The sequence below is a fragment of the Ailuropoda melanoleuca genome, chromosome 10, assembly GCF_002007445.2.
Source record: "Ailuropoda melanoleuca isolate Jingjing chromosome 10, ASM200744v2, whole genome shotgun sequence".
Classification (NCBI taxonomy): Eukaryota; Metazoa; Chordata; class Mammalia; order Carnivora; family Ursidae; genus Ailuropoda; species Ailuropoda melanoleuca.
Genome location: NC_048227.1, coordinates 94,389,628 through 94,407,539, shown reverse-complemented (window position 1 = coordinate 94,407,539; position 17,912 = coordinate 94,389,628). Strand labels below are relative to the sequence as shown.

The window sequence follows — 17,912 nt, the reverse complement described above, 5'->3', positions numbered from 1 at the left end:
TGGCCTCGGCCACAGAATTAATACATATGGATGTATCCCAATTATCAGAAATGGAATTCAGAGCAACAATGGTCAAGATGATGAGTAAACTTGAAAAAAGCATCAGAGAAAGCGTTGCTGAGAATATAGAATCCCTAAGGGCAGAAATGAGAGCGAATCTGACAGAAATTAAAAACTCAGTGGGCCAAATACAGTCAAAACTAGAGGCTCTGACGGCCAGGGTCACCGAGGCAGAGGAACGCGTTAGCGAATTGGAGGATGGGTTAGTAGAAGAAAAAACGAAAATAGAAGCTGGTCTTAAAAAAATCCACGCCCACGAATGTAGATTACGGGAGATTACTGACTCTATGAAACGATCCAATGTCAGAATCATCGGCATCCCTGAAGGGGTGGAGAAAAACAGAGGTCTAGAAGAGATATTTGAACAAATTGTAGCTGAAAACTTCCCTAATCTAGCAAGGGAAACAAGCATTCGTGTCCAAGAGGCAGAGAGGACCCCATCCAAGCTCAACCAGGACAAACCTACGCCACGGCATGTCATAGTGCAATTCGCAAATATTAGATCCAAGGATACAGTATTGAAAGCGGCCAGGGCAAAGAAATTTCTCACGTACCAAGGCAAAGGTATCAGGATTACGTCAGACCTGTCTACAGAGACCTGGAATGAGAGAAAGGCTTGGGGGGGCATTTTTAAAGCTCTTTCAGAGAAAAACATGCAGCCAAGGATCCTTTATCCAGCAAAGCTGTCATTCAGAATTGATGGAGAAATAAAGACGTTCCAAAATCGCCAATCATTAACCAATTTCGTAACCACGAAACCAGCCCTACAGGAGATATTAAGGGGGGCTCTATAAAGGTAAAAAGGCCCCAAGAGTGATACAGAGCAGCAAGTCACAACCGATACAAAGACTTTAAAGAGAAATGGCATCATTAAAATCATATCTGTCAATAATCTCTATCAATCTAAATGGCTTAAACTCTCCCATAAAACGCCACAGGGTTGCAGATTGGATAAAAAGACATGACCCATCCATTTGCTGTCTACAAGAGACTCATTTTGAACCCAAAGATGCATTCAGACTTAGAGTAAGGGGATGGAGTACCATCTTCCACGCAAATGGACCTCAAAAGAAAGCTGGAGTAGCAATTCTCATATCAGATAGACTGGATTTTAAACTAGAGGCCATAGAGAGAGATACAGAAGGGCACTATATTATTCTTAAAGGAAGTATTCAACAAGTGGATATGACAATTATTAATATATATGCCCCCAACAGGGGAGCAGCAAGATACACAAGCCAACTCTTAACCAAAATAAAGAGACATATAGATAAGAACACAGTAATAGTAGGGGACCTCAACACCCCACTATCAGAAATAGACAGAACACCCTGGCAAAAACTAAGCAAAGAATCAAAGGCTTTGAATGCCATACTCGACGAGTTGGACCTCATAGATATATATAGAACACTACACCCCAGAACCAAAGAATACTCATTCTATTCAAATGCCCATGGAACATTCTCAAGAATAGATCATGCTCTGGGACACAAAACAGGTCTCAGCCAATACCAAAAGATTGAAATTATCCCCTGCATATTCTCAGACCACAACGCTCTGAAATTGGAACTCAACCACAAGGAAAAACCTGGAAGAAACTCAAACACTTGGAGGCTAAGAACCATCCTGCTCAAGAATGACTCGATAAACCAGGAAATCAAAAAACAAATTAAACAATTTATGGAGACCAACGAGAATGAATACACAACGGTCCAAAACCTATGGGATACTGCAAAGGCAGTCCTAAGGGGGAAATACATAGCCATCCAAGCCTCACTCAAAAGAATAGAAAAATCTAAAATGCAGTTTCTATATTCTCACCTCAAGAAACTGGAACAGCAACAGAGGGACAGGCCTAACCCACTGACAAGGAAGGAGTTGACCAAGATTAGAGCAGAAATCAATGAATTAGAGACCAGAACCACAGTAGAGCAGATCAACAGGACTAGAAGCTGGTTCTTTGAGAGAATCCATAAAATTGATAGACCACTGGCAAAACTTGTCCAAAAACAAAGAGAAAGGACTGAGATTATTAAAATTATGACTGAAAAGGGAGAGGTCACGACCAGCACCATTGAAATTGCAAGGATTATTAGAAACTTTTATCAACAGCTATATGCCAAAAAACTAAACAATCTGGAAGAGATGGAGGCCTTCCTGGAAACCTATAAACTACCAAGACTGAAACAGGAAGAAATAGATTTCTTAAATAGGCCAATTAACTATGAAGAAATTGAGTCAGTGATAAACAACCTTCCAAATAATAAAACTCCAGGCCCAGACGGTTTTCCTGGGGAATTCTACCAAACATTCAAAGAAGAAATAATACCTATTCTCCTAAAGCTATTTCAAAAAATAGAAACAGAAGGAAAGCTACCAAACTCATTCTATGAGGCTAATATTACCTTGATCCCCAAACCAGGCAAAGACCCCCTCAAAAAGGAGAATTACAGACCGATTTCTCTAATGAATATGGATGCCAAAATCCTCAACAAGATCCTTGCTAATAGAATCCAACAGTACATTAAAAGGATTATCCATCATGACCAAGTGGGATTCATACCTGGGATGCAAGCATGGTTCAACACTCGCAAATCAATCAATGTGATACATCATATCAACAAGAAAAGACTCAAGAACCATATGATCCTCTCAATTGATGCAGAAAAAGCATTTGACAAAATACAGCATCCTTTCCTGATTAAAACCCTTCAGAGTGTAGGAATAGAGGGTACATTTCTCAATCTCATAAAAGCCATCTATGAAAAGCCTACTGCAAGCATTATTCTCAATGGGGAAAAGCTGGAAGCCTTTCCCTTAAGATCAGGAACACGACAAGGATGCCCACTCTCGCCACTATTATTCAACATAGTACTAGAAGTCCTTGCAACAGCAATCAGAAGACAAAAAGGGATCAAAGGTATCCAAATCGGCAAAGAAGAAGTCAAACTGTCTCTCTTTGCAGATGACATGATACTCTATATGGAAAACCCAAAGGAATCCACTCCCAAACTATTAGAAGTTATAGAACAATTCAGTAAGGTGGCAGGATACAAAATCAATGCCCAGAAATCAGTTGCATTTCTATACACGAATAACGAGACTGAAGAAAGAGAAATTAGGGAATCCATCCCATTTACAATAACACCAAAAACCATGCGTTACCTTGGAATTAACTTAACCAGAGACGTAAAGGACCTATATGCTAGAAACTATAGATCACTTTTGAAAGATATTGAGGAAGACATAAAAAGATGGAAAAATATTCCATGCTCATGGATTGGAAGAATTAACATAGTTAAAATGTCCATACTACCCAGAGCAATCTACACTTTCAATGCTATCCCGATCAAAATACCGAGGACATTTTTCAAAGAACTGGAACAAATAGTCCTTAAATTTGTATGGAACCAGAAAAGGCCCCGAATCTCCAAGGAACTGTTGAAAAGGAAAAACAAAGCTGGGGGCATCACAATGCCGGATTTCGAGCTGTACTACAAAGCTGTGATCACAAAGACAGCATGGTACTGGCACAAAAACAGACACATCGACCAATGGAACAGAATAGAGAACCCAGAAATGGACCCTCGGCTCTTTGGGCAACTAATCTTTGATAAAGCAGGAAAAAACATCCGGTGGAAAAAAGACAGTCTCTTCAATAAATGGTGCTGGGAAAATTGGACAGCTACATGCAAAAGAATGAAACTTGACCACTCTCTCACACCATACACAAAAATAAACTCCAAATGGATGAAAGACCTCAATGTGAGACAGGAATCCATCAAAATTCTAGAGGAGAACATAGGCAACAACTTCTATGACATCGGCCAGAGCAACCTTTTTCACGACACATCTCCAAAGGCAAGAGAAATAAAAGATAAAATGAACTTATGGGACTTTATCAGGATAAAGAGCTTCTGCACAGCCAAGGAAACAGTCAAAAAAACTAAGAGACAGCCCACGGAATGGGAGAATATATTTGCAAAGGACACCACAGATAAAGGACTGGTATCCAAGATCTACAAAGAACTTCTCAAACTCAATACACGAGAAACAAATAAACAAATCATAAAATGGGCAGAAGATATGAACAGACACTTTTCCAATGAAGACATACAAATGGCTAACAGACACATGAAAAAATGTTCAAAATCATTAGCCATCAGGGAAATTCAAATCAAAACCACACTGAGATACCACCTTACGCCAGTTAGAATGGCAAAGATAGACAAGGCAAGAAACAACAATTGTTGGAGAGGATGTGGAGAAAGGGGATCCCTCCTACATTGTTGGTGGGAATGCAAGTTGGTACAGCCACTCTGGAAAACAGTGTGGAGGTCCCTTAAAAAGTTAAAAATTGAACTACCCTATGACCCAGCCATTGCACTACTGGGTGTTTACCCCAAAGATACAGACGTAGTAAAGAGAAGGGCCATATGCACCCCAATGTTCATAGCTGCATTGTCCACAATAGCCAAATCATGGAAGGAGCCGAGATGCCCTTCAACAGATGACTGGATTAAGAAGCTGTGGTCCATATATACAATGGAATATTACTCAGCTATCAGAAAGAACGAATTCTCAACATTTGCTGCAACATGGACGGCACTGGAGGAGATAATGCTAAGTGAAATAAGTCAAGCAGAGAAAGACAATTATCATATGATTTCTCTCATCTATGGAACATAAGAACTAGGATGATCGGTAGGGGAAGAAAGGGATAAAGAAAAGGGGGGTAATCAGAAGGGGGAATGAAACATGAGAGACTATGGACTATGAGAAACAAACTGAAGACTTCAGAGGGGAGGGGGTGGGGGAATGGGATAGACTGGTGATGGGTAGTAAGGAGGGCACGTATTGCATGGTGCACTGGGTGTTATACGCAACTAATGAAGGATCAAACTTTACATCAGAATCTGGGGATGTACTGTATGGTGATTAACATAATATAATAAAAAAAAATACTTGCTCCCAAGGAGTTCACAGTGTAGTGCGGGAAGGCAGACCAACTAAATGGTTATCAAAAATACCACATGGCAAGTGCTAGAAACGAGGTAATGAGGGTACTAAGGAGCTGTGAGGAAGGGGTACTTGGCTGTGAAGAGCTTCAGAGGGAGGTGAGCTATCGATCATGGCTTCACGGAGAGCAGCAGCCATGTGCAGCTCTGGTCACCCCACCTAGGGGAGTCGAAAAAGAGAGGGTGAAGGAACTGAAGATGGGGACTGGTAAGCCCGTAGGTCAACACAAGTAACAGTAGCCAGGATGCTTCCTAATCCCCATAAGTTCCTTCTCCTTGAGCTGTACCATCTTGGCTCACATTCAGGTTCTGAACCAACCCGCTTCTCACCACCTCCTCTGCGAGCATCCTCTGTACCACTGCGATAGCGCCCCAATTGTTCTACCTGTTTCCAGAACTTTCCACTGCAGTCATTTCTCTGCACAGCAGCCAGAGTGATAATTGGGCATTAATCATATGTCACTTCCCCACTTTAAACCTTCCAGTGGCTTTGCATTGCATTTTTAAGCCACGGTAAAGACCTCCGATAATATTAAGATCTACACAATCCAGGTCCTGCCTACTCTCCAGTTTCATCTCCCCATTACTGCTGCTCTCCTATCTCACGCACACAGCCTGCCTTTCTTTTCCTAGAACTCACCAAGCTTATTTCTCTTAGGTCCTCCTCACTCCCCCCCGCCCTGCCTAGAATGTCCTTCCCGCAGATCTTCTCAGGGTCACTTATTTAAGTCTTGGCTCAATGTAACCAGCTCAGACAGGCCCTTCGGGCCACCAGGCAAACAGAACATCCCACCCCCATCCCATTTTTCCTATCTTCTTTTCTTTAGAGCTTTCTCTTCACTCCAGATTTGGTCTGTTTTGTTCAACGTATCCCCCAAATTTAGGAAATTATCTTTGTTGAATAAATGAATTCTCATTGGAATGTTCAAGTATAATGAGTATCATGTCTCTACTACAGTAAAACAAACCAAAAAAAATGTGTTCTTTTTCCCTCTGCCTTAGCATTGACTTTTGCTTTGGTTACTCATGTTGGTTTATTGTTCCAACGTCTAGTAGCAGGGAATAAAACTGAAGAGTGATACCCAGTGAACATAGTGAAAGAGCCACTATTTAGCAAGGGCTTATTATTTACTAGGTAGTGTACATACATTGCACGTTTAAATCCCATAACACCTTCGTTATATGGCTTTATTCACATTATTGAAGGCATTTTCAAATAACTTCTAAATGACATACGTAGAGTGCCCACTTCCAGGCTATTCCCCCATCTCAACTCTGAGGATTTAAACCTTAGAAAAGCAAGTTAATCTTTTCCATGAACACCATTTCCCCCATAATTGATGCCACAGAAAGAGTGTTTGAACTAGTATTACAATAAGGAAGCAAAGAGAGCAAGAAAAGTATGACATTCGATTGCCATTTCTATTGTGCATTTTAAAGTATCAAATAAGAATTTTCTCATTGGTATACGGTACACAGTTTCTGAACATTTGCAAAATATGTTCATTGCATATATTAGTAATCCAAAGCCAAAGGGATTTTTAGGCTAGCTGTTGCTAGCTATTATGTCTTTAGCTCACACAGACCCGTGTTCTTTTCATTCATATAAGAAGGTCAAAACAAATACCTGTTGACTTCTTATTTGGAAATTTCTTAAACTGTAGTATTAGGTTAGATGGTATTGCATCTTAACATGGCAGACCATAATAGACCATAAAGTGAAATAAATCTCTTTTTGCTCCTCGGGGGCATTCTGGATTTTGAAAGGCATTGCTGTTGTGGGGCTCATGACAAATTAACTTTTAGAACTTCATGATATTTGCTTTCAGATCAGGGTAACTTCTAAAAAGAAAGAAATAACAACAAAAAAAGAGTGCTTTATAATGATGACACTTTCTGGAAGTCATTTGGATTGGAAGTAGCTAGAGGTAATGTCTTGTTGTGACAGGGTACACCAGGGGCCACAGGGTTCCATGTCCACAAAAACATTATTTTCACATTACTTTCCTTACCATTTTAGCTTCAAGATCAGATATCATTAAATATTGTGATTAAATGGCATTCCTTAGAGCTTAACCCAAACAACAGTTAAAGGAGAGAGGGGAAAATAAGCATTTATCTCATATACACAGTGAAGAATAGTGGAAAAAAGCCAAGACCACCAAGATTTTGCTCCATAACTATATTCCGAAAGCTTCCAAATATTTCCCAAAGCACTTTCCTAGACATGGCCAATCCCAGGCAACCCATCCACATGCCCATTTCCCATCTGTCTCCTGCCCACTTCAACACCCTTAGAGCCTCCCCCTAATTATTCCCCCATGAATCTCTAAAAAGTCTGATCTATGATGGGAAAGGCATACGGTAAGATAAGGTTTTTCTTTTTAAAAAATTAACTTCTAAAGTCTATGTCTCTGTTATGCTCTGCTGTCCCCCACTAGGTAATCGTATATTCCTGAGTCTGACTCTTGGGCTCCGTAATTCACATGTTTAGCTGATTCATGTTTTAAGAAGTGTGAGACACCTGACTATTTAGACCGTAAGCTGTTTCAGACCAGCTACCGTATCCTCCTTTGAGGCAGCGATCATATTTTAGCACAACACAGATGCTTAAACTAATAACAGGTTTACATGGTTTAAAGGGAACACACACAGGATCGTATATTTACGCTGCAGATTACAGTTTTCCCTCTCTGCCAGCACGTCAGAGAAGCTCAGATGTTAGTGTTTGAGGACGATGTGTAATCACACAGCCCCGGGAAGCTGAACTCTGTGACGGCCTCAGTTCAGCGCCCCCACCCCTTCCTCGTGGCCTCACATCTCCCCCCTTTCCCCCTCCACCCCAGCCAGCTTTCTAGTCCCAGGTTGCAGCAGCCTTAAATCATTCTAAGATTCACTGTGGTTAATGTGCATCCCTGGAATGCCTACGGATGACCTTTCCTTTGCATCTACTTGTTTGCGAAGACTCATATTTCAGCTAGAGTTGGTGTCAATTCTGAAGAACTCCTAAAACATGAGGGCTTCTGTCCCAGGAGAAGCTGGTGGGAGGAAGAGGGTGGCTCTGGAAGAGAAAAAGGTCTGCACTTTGTTTCCTCCTTGGTCAAGCACTGACCACCCCTCCCAGTCAGACGGAACATGGAAGGGGACTTTGCTGGGGCTTCAGCCAACCATTGGGAGAGGGTAGGGCCCAAAGGAACAGACCCCAGGAAGGTACTATGTGCAGGGGAACAGCCTGCTGCTGAGTGCTACGGATTTGGGTGACATGAAGAAACTCATACCAAAACAGCATGAAAGCACACTTTTACGACAGCTAGAAACAGCCAAGTGTTGTCAAAGCTCCCATCGAGTCACCCATTCAGAAACCAAGGAGTTAAAAGAATCTTGGACAGACGGGGAGAGCTGGATAAGAAGAGACAGGAAGGGTCCATACTGGGTGCAGAAAAAGACCTTGATGAGCGAGGATTCAGAGTTCAGATGGTGGTCAGAAAGCAAAGACTTAAGCCGTATTTTACTCTCTGAACAGGGAGGTGGGGTGGGGAAATATGGGAAGAGAACAGAACATTCCTTGGAGTGTGAAAACCTGGAGACTGGCCAGAGAGGAAAAGGGGGCTGATTCTAAATGGAGCCCCTTGCACTTCATTATCAGAAAGGACCTAGTTGGTCAGAGCAATGATCAACCCCTTGGGAGACNGGGGGCTGATTCTAAATGGAGCCCCTTGCACTTCATTATCAGAAAGGACCTAGTTGGTCAGAGCAATGATCAGCCCCTTGGGAGACAGAGGNGGGAGACAGAGAAGTATTTATGTTAAATTAACTCTAGAAAACAGAAGGACATAAGCTCCAGCTAATGCCTTCATTGCCCCTAGAAAGGCATTTATGTGCATTAAAGATTCACACAGCCCCAGACAGCTGCCAAAAGGAATTATCCAGATGCAGAAGCTGCTCGACTTCACTCCTACCCAAGGTATGTGTAGGTCAATTCCACAGACAGGATTCTCTAATATGCTTTGTTCACTTAAATGACCGAAGTGAAAGTTCTAAACTATTTTAAAAACGACATCACATCACAAATGTCTTACATGTCTCACAAGGTCTTAATTTACTATTTTCTTAATTTATCTTTGGCAGATCCGAGTCAACCTTTCCGAGCTATGAAACAGAAGAGAGGAACTCAGTTAGAATGTAAACCACTGGAGGGGTGCCTGCGTGGCTCAGTTGTTAAGCGTCTGCCTTCGGCTCAGGGCGTGATCCCGGAGTCCTGGGATCGAGCCCTGCATCGGACTCCTCCACTGGGAGCCTGCTTCTTCCTCTCCCACTCCCCCTGCTTGTGTACCCTCTCTTCCTGACTGTCTTTCTCTCTCTCTGTCAAATAAATAAATGAAATCTTTAAAAAATAAAATAAAAGATACATATTTAAAAAAAAAAAGAATGTAAACCACTGGAGCCCAATCTCATATGCAATCACAGAGTATCACTAATGTATTCAATGGATATTTACTTAGCAACAAGTATCAATAAATTCCATTGATGTTAAGACATACATTTTTCACAACTTACAGATGTATCTTAGAGGAGAGAGTGTCAATGTTATTGACACCATTTCCTCTTAGTGGGACCTTAAAAGATGGTGTATTTCAAAAGTATTTTAGATTTGATGAGACAGGAACTCAATTATCATTCAAGTCACAGTTCACACATTGCCTTCTCTGAGCAGCTTCCTGGAGCACCGGTCTAAGGTGGCCCACCCATCACCCTGATTCTTCCCCCTTGGTCATCCCATCTTCATGGATACTACATCTCTTGTGTTCACCGCTATGCCCAGAACCAGATCAAGCATCATTCTTGACATGGTAAGTTCTGAATAACTGGCTTTGGAATGAAGGAAAGTTACCATTTATTGAGCAATTACTATATGTCAGACCCTGAATTAAACGCTTTTCAGAGGCAAATGTCATTTAATCCTAGCAATTTCGAGGTCATTCTTATTATCTACTTTAAAGATGGGACAGCAGATAGCAATTTAGGTGGAAAAGCCAGGACTAGACCTCAGCACATCCTGACTTCAAAAACTAGACCCATAAGGACTATGCTATTCTGTGTAACACATACAAAGTCTGGAAACAGTTCTGTGCTTGTCCAAAGCTATATGGGAAGATCCCTGAAGCTACAGAAAAAAATAAAACTTCCCCTACCCTTGAAAAGTAGTATTTGTCTACTGGGGATCACCACATTCCTCTGACCTTCCAAGTGCTTCATGTGTAAGGTCCTGTGTTAATAAGAAGTACATGTGTCTACATTTCTGCCTGATAAGATGAGAAGAGTCTCCATGGGAGTGATGGATATTTAAACTTTGCACGGAAGGATTCCACCACTGATGAGGGACAGCATAGCCCACTTAGGGCTCTGTGAGTTACCCGCACTGATAGGGACATAGAGTATACCTGGCAGGTGCTAGAAGAAAAGTAGGTACAAGGGCCTTGGGTGCCATGCTGGGAGGTTTGAACTTCACTTCATATGATCAATACTCTTCGTTAATAACCCATTTTAATGTGGGCTTTACTCCATCTCAGCCGAGCTTCTCTCCCATTCAACATTCAACTCAAGGAAAAATATTGAAATTTGGTATGGCCATTCCCATGTCAATTGATGGCTATGTCGAACAGGCTTCTAAGCCTAGTGTAAAGAGAAAATAGAGAATGCCTGGAAAAAGGAATGGCAAAGGAGATTTGATTTTAAGTCCATTTCTATTGAGCCATCTTAGATAGAACCTATGACATTTGTTATTTTGGGTTTCTGAAAAAAAAAATGAAGGAGACTACAAACAGCCTATTTCATTTAGGACAGAAGTGACAAACCATGGCTACACGTCAGGGCTAGCCTGCATCCTGTCTTACGTGGCAGTCGAGGAAAGATCGGTTTTTATATTTTAGAAGGACTGTAAACAAACAGCACTCCCCTCCCCCCCAAAAGAATATATGGCAGAGGCATACAGGCACCAGAAAATACTATCTGGCTCCTTATGGGAAAAGGTTTACCATCTAGAACTTCTTATCGTCCTCCTCCATCTCTATCTGACACAGGTCATTTGAGTTAGTGTCTAATGTGACCAGACATGTCGAGAACTAGATCTATTTACCATCTCAAAAATGAAAGCCAATTCAGTGGTATGATAATTTATTGCTTTAGGAATTCCTCTTATGAGAATTCTAAATTTTTAGCCAATTGTTAGATTCACACCTATCTCAACTTTGCCTTTGATATTTTGAAAAGATGTCCTCCTTCCACTTAAGGGCTTGCTAGCTTTTGGCTGACTGCTGGAACAGTTTAACCTTCCCCATGCCCCGCTGCAGCCTGGTTATGAAAGCTTACCAAAACAACTTTCTTAATTAAAGACCCGTGAAAACCTGGCCTCTCCTCCCATTGGGTTAGTACCTCAAGCGGGTGTAGCTGGAATCTTATTCAAAACTTAGCCTCGCGTGCTTCAAGTCGATTTTTTCTCTAGGACTGCATGGGACGGGGGAAGGAACAAGAATGTTATGGGTTTTTGGATCCACGAATGTAACATACTTCAGCTTTCCATCAATCAGTAATTCAATATTTACCAAAAGAAGATGTTTAGGCTTGGAAATTTTTACTTGGCTTCTATCTCATCAGAAAAACATTTTTTTGGGTAACCTTGTGTATACAGATTGAAAAGATAGCAAAGCATGACTCAAACCCAAAAACTATTCCAGATATACAGTCAACTCCTGATCACTGGGAGAGGAATCACCCAGGCATACTGGAAGTTCTGCAGCATGTAGGGACCCTGTGGCCCAGTTATCCCACGAACAAACCTGGGCCCCCTCACTCGGAGGATTAGCCTACGCTTCTATCATCTCTGCAAACCATCTGTTGCTCCCCGTCAGCGTGAGCAATATAAAGCTGAACGTGTAGTTGTCTCTTAATGACTTGAAAGCTGGCTCTAGAGTCATAAGTTCTACTTGGCACAGACACCCACGGCCCTGACTGCCCAAATGGTTTGGGGTCAGCTTTTCATTTTATTAAGCAAGATTGATGCAGGCGATGATGAAACATTAGTAGTTGAGATGGCTGCCACCTACAAGTACTTGGCTGCTTACAGCCTTGTCTAGAAAATGGTTCCATTTCCATCCCTGCTGAATACATGACCATTTTGCTTTAGGAACCATGTTTTTCCTAAGACAAAAGAGACAAGTGACTTTTTTTTCCTGAAAGAATGAACCATTACATTTAATAAAAAATATGTGCCTATGCCACCATCATTTCTAGGTGGTACGGTCTGGGGTAAAGACAAGTGAACCTGGGTTAAATCACAGTTCTGCCAGTAGAGAGCTATGTAACCTCCAGCAAAAACACTCACTCTTGGGACTTGGTTTATCAACAACAATTACCTTTAAAGCATACAATGGGGCAAACACTTACAATGGAGTGTCTCATTAATAATCATCAATGCTCAGCATGACTCCAAGGGAAGAGTCATTATTTCCTAAATTTACAGAGGAAGAAAGGAGTAAAGGTGAGATAATCCAGAGAGAGTGACCACCTTTAATTGTTACATTTTCCTGATTATAAAATAATCTACGTCTAAATAATTTCCTTAGAGGGGTCAAGGTCTCAGTGCTAATGAGCGGCAGAGAGGCAGATTTCATTCACATGTCAGTTAATTCCAGAACACTTGGTTCTTCATCACTCACGCTTTCCCAAATCTTTAAGATGTAGGGGCTGACCTAGATCATCCAAGATTCATTCTAGCTTTAATAGCCCATGCATCTAAACATCCCTGCAGGAGAATTACAAGATGATAATTGTTTGAAAGACCAACCACTAGCAATGAAAACAGGAGGGAGAAGCCTGCAAAAAGTGGATTGCAGCCAATAAGAATCAGAACATAGGGGTGCCTAGGTGGCTCAGTTGGTTAAATGTCTGACTTTGGCTCAGGTCATGATCCCAGGGTACTGGGATCGAGCCCCAAGTTGGGCTCTCTGCTCAGCGGGGAGACTGATTTTCCTTCTCCCTCTGCCTGCTTGTGCTCTGTCAAATAAATAAGATCTTAAAAAAATAAAAAGAAAGAAAAAGAATCAGAGCATAGATCCAGGAATCACTTTTAGTTGACTAAGAGCTCAAAAGATTCAGTGCCCCTCAAGCATTCCCCATATGCATATGTCAGACTACAAACCATTAAATCTTAATTAAATCACTCAAAAATCATATCTTCAAAGGAGAACAAAATAGTATGAGTTATTCTTGATTTTGAAAAATCACATTGCTGCTTTCTATTGATTTGTTTAAAAGTGATTGCTTAACCTCTCTGAAGCACAGACCGAGTCCCCCACGGAAATATTTAAGCTTGTATCTGGTAGCATCACCCATATTCAAGTCACCGAAAGAATTCGTGCCCATGGTGAAGAGGGAGATGAGCAGGGAAAACGGATCGAGGAAAGCATGATGAGGTCATGGATGGGACTGCCATCCGTATTTTCTCACTTTGCCCCTCAACAGGGAGCTTCGGAGCGCAGACGCAGGACGGAAAGGGAAGGTCAGGCAGTGACGGCTATGGATGAGGGACTGAGGAAGAGGTCAGCGAGATGGGACAACTCTGGGGACAACACTTCTTCAGGTGGTTTGGTGGACTGACAGGGGCCTCAAATAGGACAAAAAGGAAAGTGAAGAATTAGGAATTCAGACTCAGAGACAGTAAAGGGTCATATGTCAAACCATCACTTTTCTATGTAAGTCTTGAATATTGTGGCCCAAATAAATATCACGGGGGGTGCGGGCGCGCAGGGAGAGCGAGCATGAAGCTTTAGAAACTACCTAGTTCTTGTACATCACTTTGTACTCCGGGAAGCCTGCTCAGGGCTCAAGTCAGAACGGAGTTTTCTTATTCCTGGACACGACCGGCTTGGAAATGTTTTAATAGCGTCTAATCAAAGTCCAAAGCCTATAAATTCTTTAAAAGTCAGCCAACTACAGAAACTGAGAAGCCCGAAGAAGCCGATTTTAACACTTGATAGCTATTTTCATAGCATTACACGACCTATCTAGGCCTGGAATTCTGTGAGATGACAACTTTGACCTACAGTCAACATTCTGGACTCCTCCTGGTTCAAATACGAAACGCGAGGTAGTTCGGGATCCACCCTGTCGGAAAACCCCCACACCAGCTCCCCCCTGCGCTCCACATAGATGCCGGCTGGAAAAAGCCTTTCCGCGGGACTCCCGCTCAAGGATTTCAGAACTCTGTGCAGCAGCCCGGGCCACCTGAGCTGGTACAAACAGAGCGTTAAGGACCCGCACTTAACACAATCCCGGCTCTGCGAACAAGACTCCACGGCGCGCTTAGGAAAGTCATCCACCTCATTGTTTCCAAGGAACCGAAAGAAACGGAACAGCTTAACTTCTCCCAGTTAGAACGTCCTTAGGCTTCTGGTTTAGGAACCAGACTCTTAACAGAGGACACAAAGAGGGGCTGGGCTTCGGGCATCACCCGCAGACCCCAGCTGTCCTCCGAGGCCAGGAGGTCGGCAAAGTCCCAGCGGACCAGGTGCTACCATTTACCCCCATGACGGAGGAACCACTTCAACCCCCGCCCCCCCCACCCCCCAGACAACATTATCTGCAGAGCCGGGACACGGAGGCTAGCTCCTACAAAGACAGGGGTCCCCCAAGCCAAACGCAGCGCCCTAGCCTCCGACTGCCGCCGCGGTTCGCCGGTCCTGGGAGGCCAGGCGCCGGCACCAGTGTTGGGAAGGTGACCTCGGGTGTCTGGCAGTCGCGTCCCGTTTTTCGGACGATCCTGTTTGAATTGTGGGGTTGGGTTTTGTAGCTCGCAGAAACCCCTTCTCGGAGCGGGCGGAGGGGAGGGAGAGCAGGGCCGGCAGGAAGAGGCTGCGCCGGGGCTGGGGCCGGGACTCCAGGACCTGGAGCCGCGGGCCCGGGCGGCGGTGGGTCGCCCCCTCCAGGCGGCTGCGGGCAGCGGCGGGCCCCGGTCCCGGAGGGGGGGGCGCGCTCCGGGAAACACCGTCTGCCCCCACCCCGGAGGGAGCGCGCAGGGGAGAGGGGCCCGGGCTCCACGCTCCGCCCGCCGCCACCTGCGGATTGGGGTGCCGGACCGGGGTCCTTTGGTCCCCTCCCCGTTCCCCGAGGCTCCCGGCGACCGGTCCCATCCCTGGAAAAGGACCCCGGGTGTCGGGGCGAACCCGGCGCTTACCCGGAGAGGGGCGGCTCCTGCGCGGGGGCTGCGCTCGCAGGTCTGCGGGGAAGGTGCGGCTTGCGCTGCGCGGGCTCCGGCTCCGGCTCCCGCGCCCGCCGAGCGCCCTGCGCCGCCGCTCGGGCTCGCTTCCTCTTCTTCGGCTCGGCCCCGCCGCTCCGCCGCACTCCCCGGCTCGGCCGCGCCCGGGCCCGCCCCTCCCAGCGCCGAGATGCCGGCTCCGCCGCGGAGAGCAGCGGATCTTCGGTCCCTCCTCCCCGCGGCCCCCGGGCGAGCAAGGTGGGGAGGAGGAGGGGGAGAGCCGAAGAACGAGATTAAGCACTTGGACTTGTCACTGGAGCGTTGCCAAACAGCGCAGTCAAATTACAACCCCTGGGGGAATTTTTTTTTTTAATCCCAGCTACCGTTTTCGCAGACACATCATTTTTCCTCATTTTCCGGGATCCTCGGGTCTAGCTTTCTCTTGGACGTGATAATTTCCCATACCATTTCCTTAAAACAATACCAAAAATCATTTTTTAGTCCGCATTCTAGTATTGTACAGAAGTTTTGGGGTAATACTATGTAAAAAGACGGGGAAGCTCAGGTTTTCAGGCATCATTACCCTAATCACCTAAGTTAATGTACCAAATAACCTTTGCTTAGAGAAAGTAAAAGTGAAAAGGAGCGAAGAAGACTAACCTTTGTAATGGCCTGATAAATGTTTAAAGGCGCCAGCTCCGTAGTAAAATTATGATCGTCAAAGGCATACAAAGTGATTTCTTAACACTTATCCCGTCAAAAGTAGACCTATCCTGTTAGCCTATTGACTCCATTAGGTTTTGTAATTTGCAGGAATGCATTCTCACATTACTTGTTTACAGACCTTCAGCTTTACCAGTTATTAGCTATGTGACCTTGAGCAAATCAGTTAACCTCTCTGTGCCTCAGTTCCCTCATCTGTAAAATGGGGAGAGTAATGGTAGTGTCTACCCTAGAGCTGCTATGTGTGATTTAAACAACGTAACGCACAGGAAAGGCTTAAGAGTCTAAGCCTGGATAATAAAGCCGAGATACATATTAGCTATTGTTGTTGATTTTCTGCTTTGGTCTGCTTTTATGCATGTACATGATTGTGGAGATTGTCATAAAGATTTGAAACAAAATAAGGTTTTGTGCAGTAAGGCTACCTAGTGTCACAGTTCTCTCCCTACAAGGCCCAGTTTATGTTCAGTTTTACAATTTGTCTCCGCGACTGACTTGTATTACCTAAAGCAATGAGGCTGGGTTACGGTTGGACTACGCTACCACGGAAGATTTGCAATGGGACTCAAACAGATCTTTGCCATCTTCAAAGCATCGTTTCAGAAAGTCCTGCAATAACCTTGTGAGGTCGACAGGACAGGTGCTAGCTTCTTTCCCCAGACAGGACATGGAGGCTCGGGAGGCTTAATCAGGACCCTTTCCAGTACGTGGAGCTCACACGAAACCGTGCGTATCCCCTCATCTCTCTCAGTTGTTATAACAGAAGTGAGCAGGAATACCTCACACGTGTACAACACATTTGTGAACTGGTACCACACTGATGGTCTTTATCACTCCTGTGAGGTCTGTGCTGGTCTCACTTGATACTGAAGGGGCCTCAGGCTCAAAGAAGCTAATGGATATGTGTGTGTGAGTGTGTGTGTGTGTCTGTTGGATAGGGTGTTGGGGACAACTTGGAAAAGAAGGGATGGGAACTAGGGTTTCCCGATTCCTGGAAAATGCTCTCTCTGTTGCTCTGCTCCCTGCCCCCACATACTCACACATTTCTCTGCACAGATGACTTACAGAACCAGTGTGATCTGACCACCAGCCGCAGACTCTGTCACTTACTAGCTGCTCACCCTTAGGCAGATAAGAGTTGTGAACTTTGGTTCTTTATCTATGGAATGGCTATGATTCCCTTCACCTCAGTTTATTAATGAGGTGAGAGGTGGGGGGTAGGAAGTAGAAACAGGTGCATGAAATCTCTTCTGTTGATACTGAGTGCCAAGTACAGCACGAGACACCTAATCTGCATTGTCATTCCTGATTCCCCAAACGAATGCACTCCGCCTCTCAGATGACGAAAGAGCGGTCTTGAAATCACCTGGTCTATCACACTGTATATCTAGTTTATCTGTGTGTGTCCAGCACTTGGCTCCACTCCTAACACAATAGATATAACAAGTTCCATGGGTGGGTAGATGGATGGATGGATGAAAGGAAGGGCAATGCAAGAGTTGTGAACATGCTGTTATGTAGCCTTCCATGTTAGTAATATTACTCTCCCCTTTAAGGAAAAGGATCCAATGGAATGACTTACTAATGGCACATCTAATATCAGGAAAATTCTTTGGGTGAGAGGTTTTCTTATTATTAATTCCAGTATCAGTCAAGGTCAAAATAGGTAAAAAGAAACCACTTGAAGTACTTACAAAAGAGAGATTTTATGCAAGGACTTGACTCCACAAGTGATGGAAGAACCAAGAATCCAAAAGGAGAGATGATGAGGCAGTCCAGAAATTATCAACAGCAGAAAGCCACGCCTCACTCCCCCAGGTTGGAGAGGCAGGGAGGGGGTTGTTACAGATGCAAGCTGT

At 44.0% G+C, this 17,912-nt stretch overlaps 1 protein-coding gene across 2 annotated transcripts in view; it reads right to left on the bottom strand.

Moving 5' to 3' along the window:
* The window catches only part of PLEKHG1 (pleckstrin homology and RhoGEF domain containing G1), a 233,922-nt gene extending 218,323 nt beyond the window's left edge, over positions 1–15,599 (bottom strand). Inside the window, exon 1 of one of the 2 annotated variants that reach the window (XM_034669294.1) lies at positions 15,310–15,599. The gene's annotated coding sequence lies outside the window, so the exon portion shown is untranslated. The remainder of the gene's footprint in view (positions 1–15,309) is intronic. The other variant, XM_034669295.1, reaches the window with a different exon arrangement.
* Positions 15,600–17,912: the final 2,313 nt, after the last annotated feature.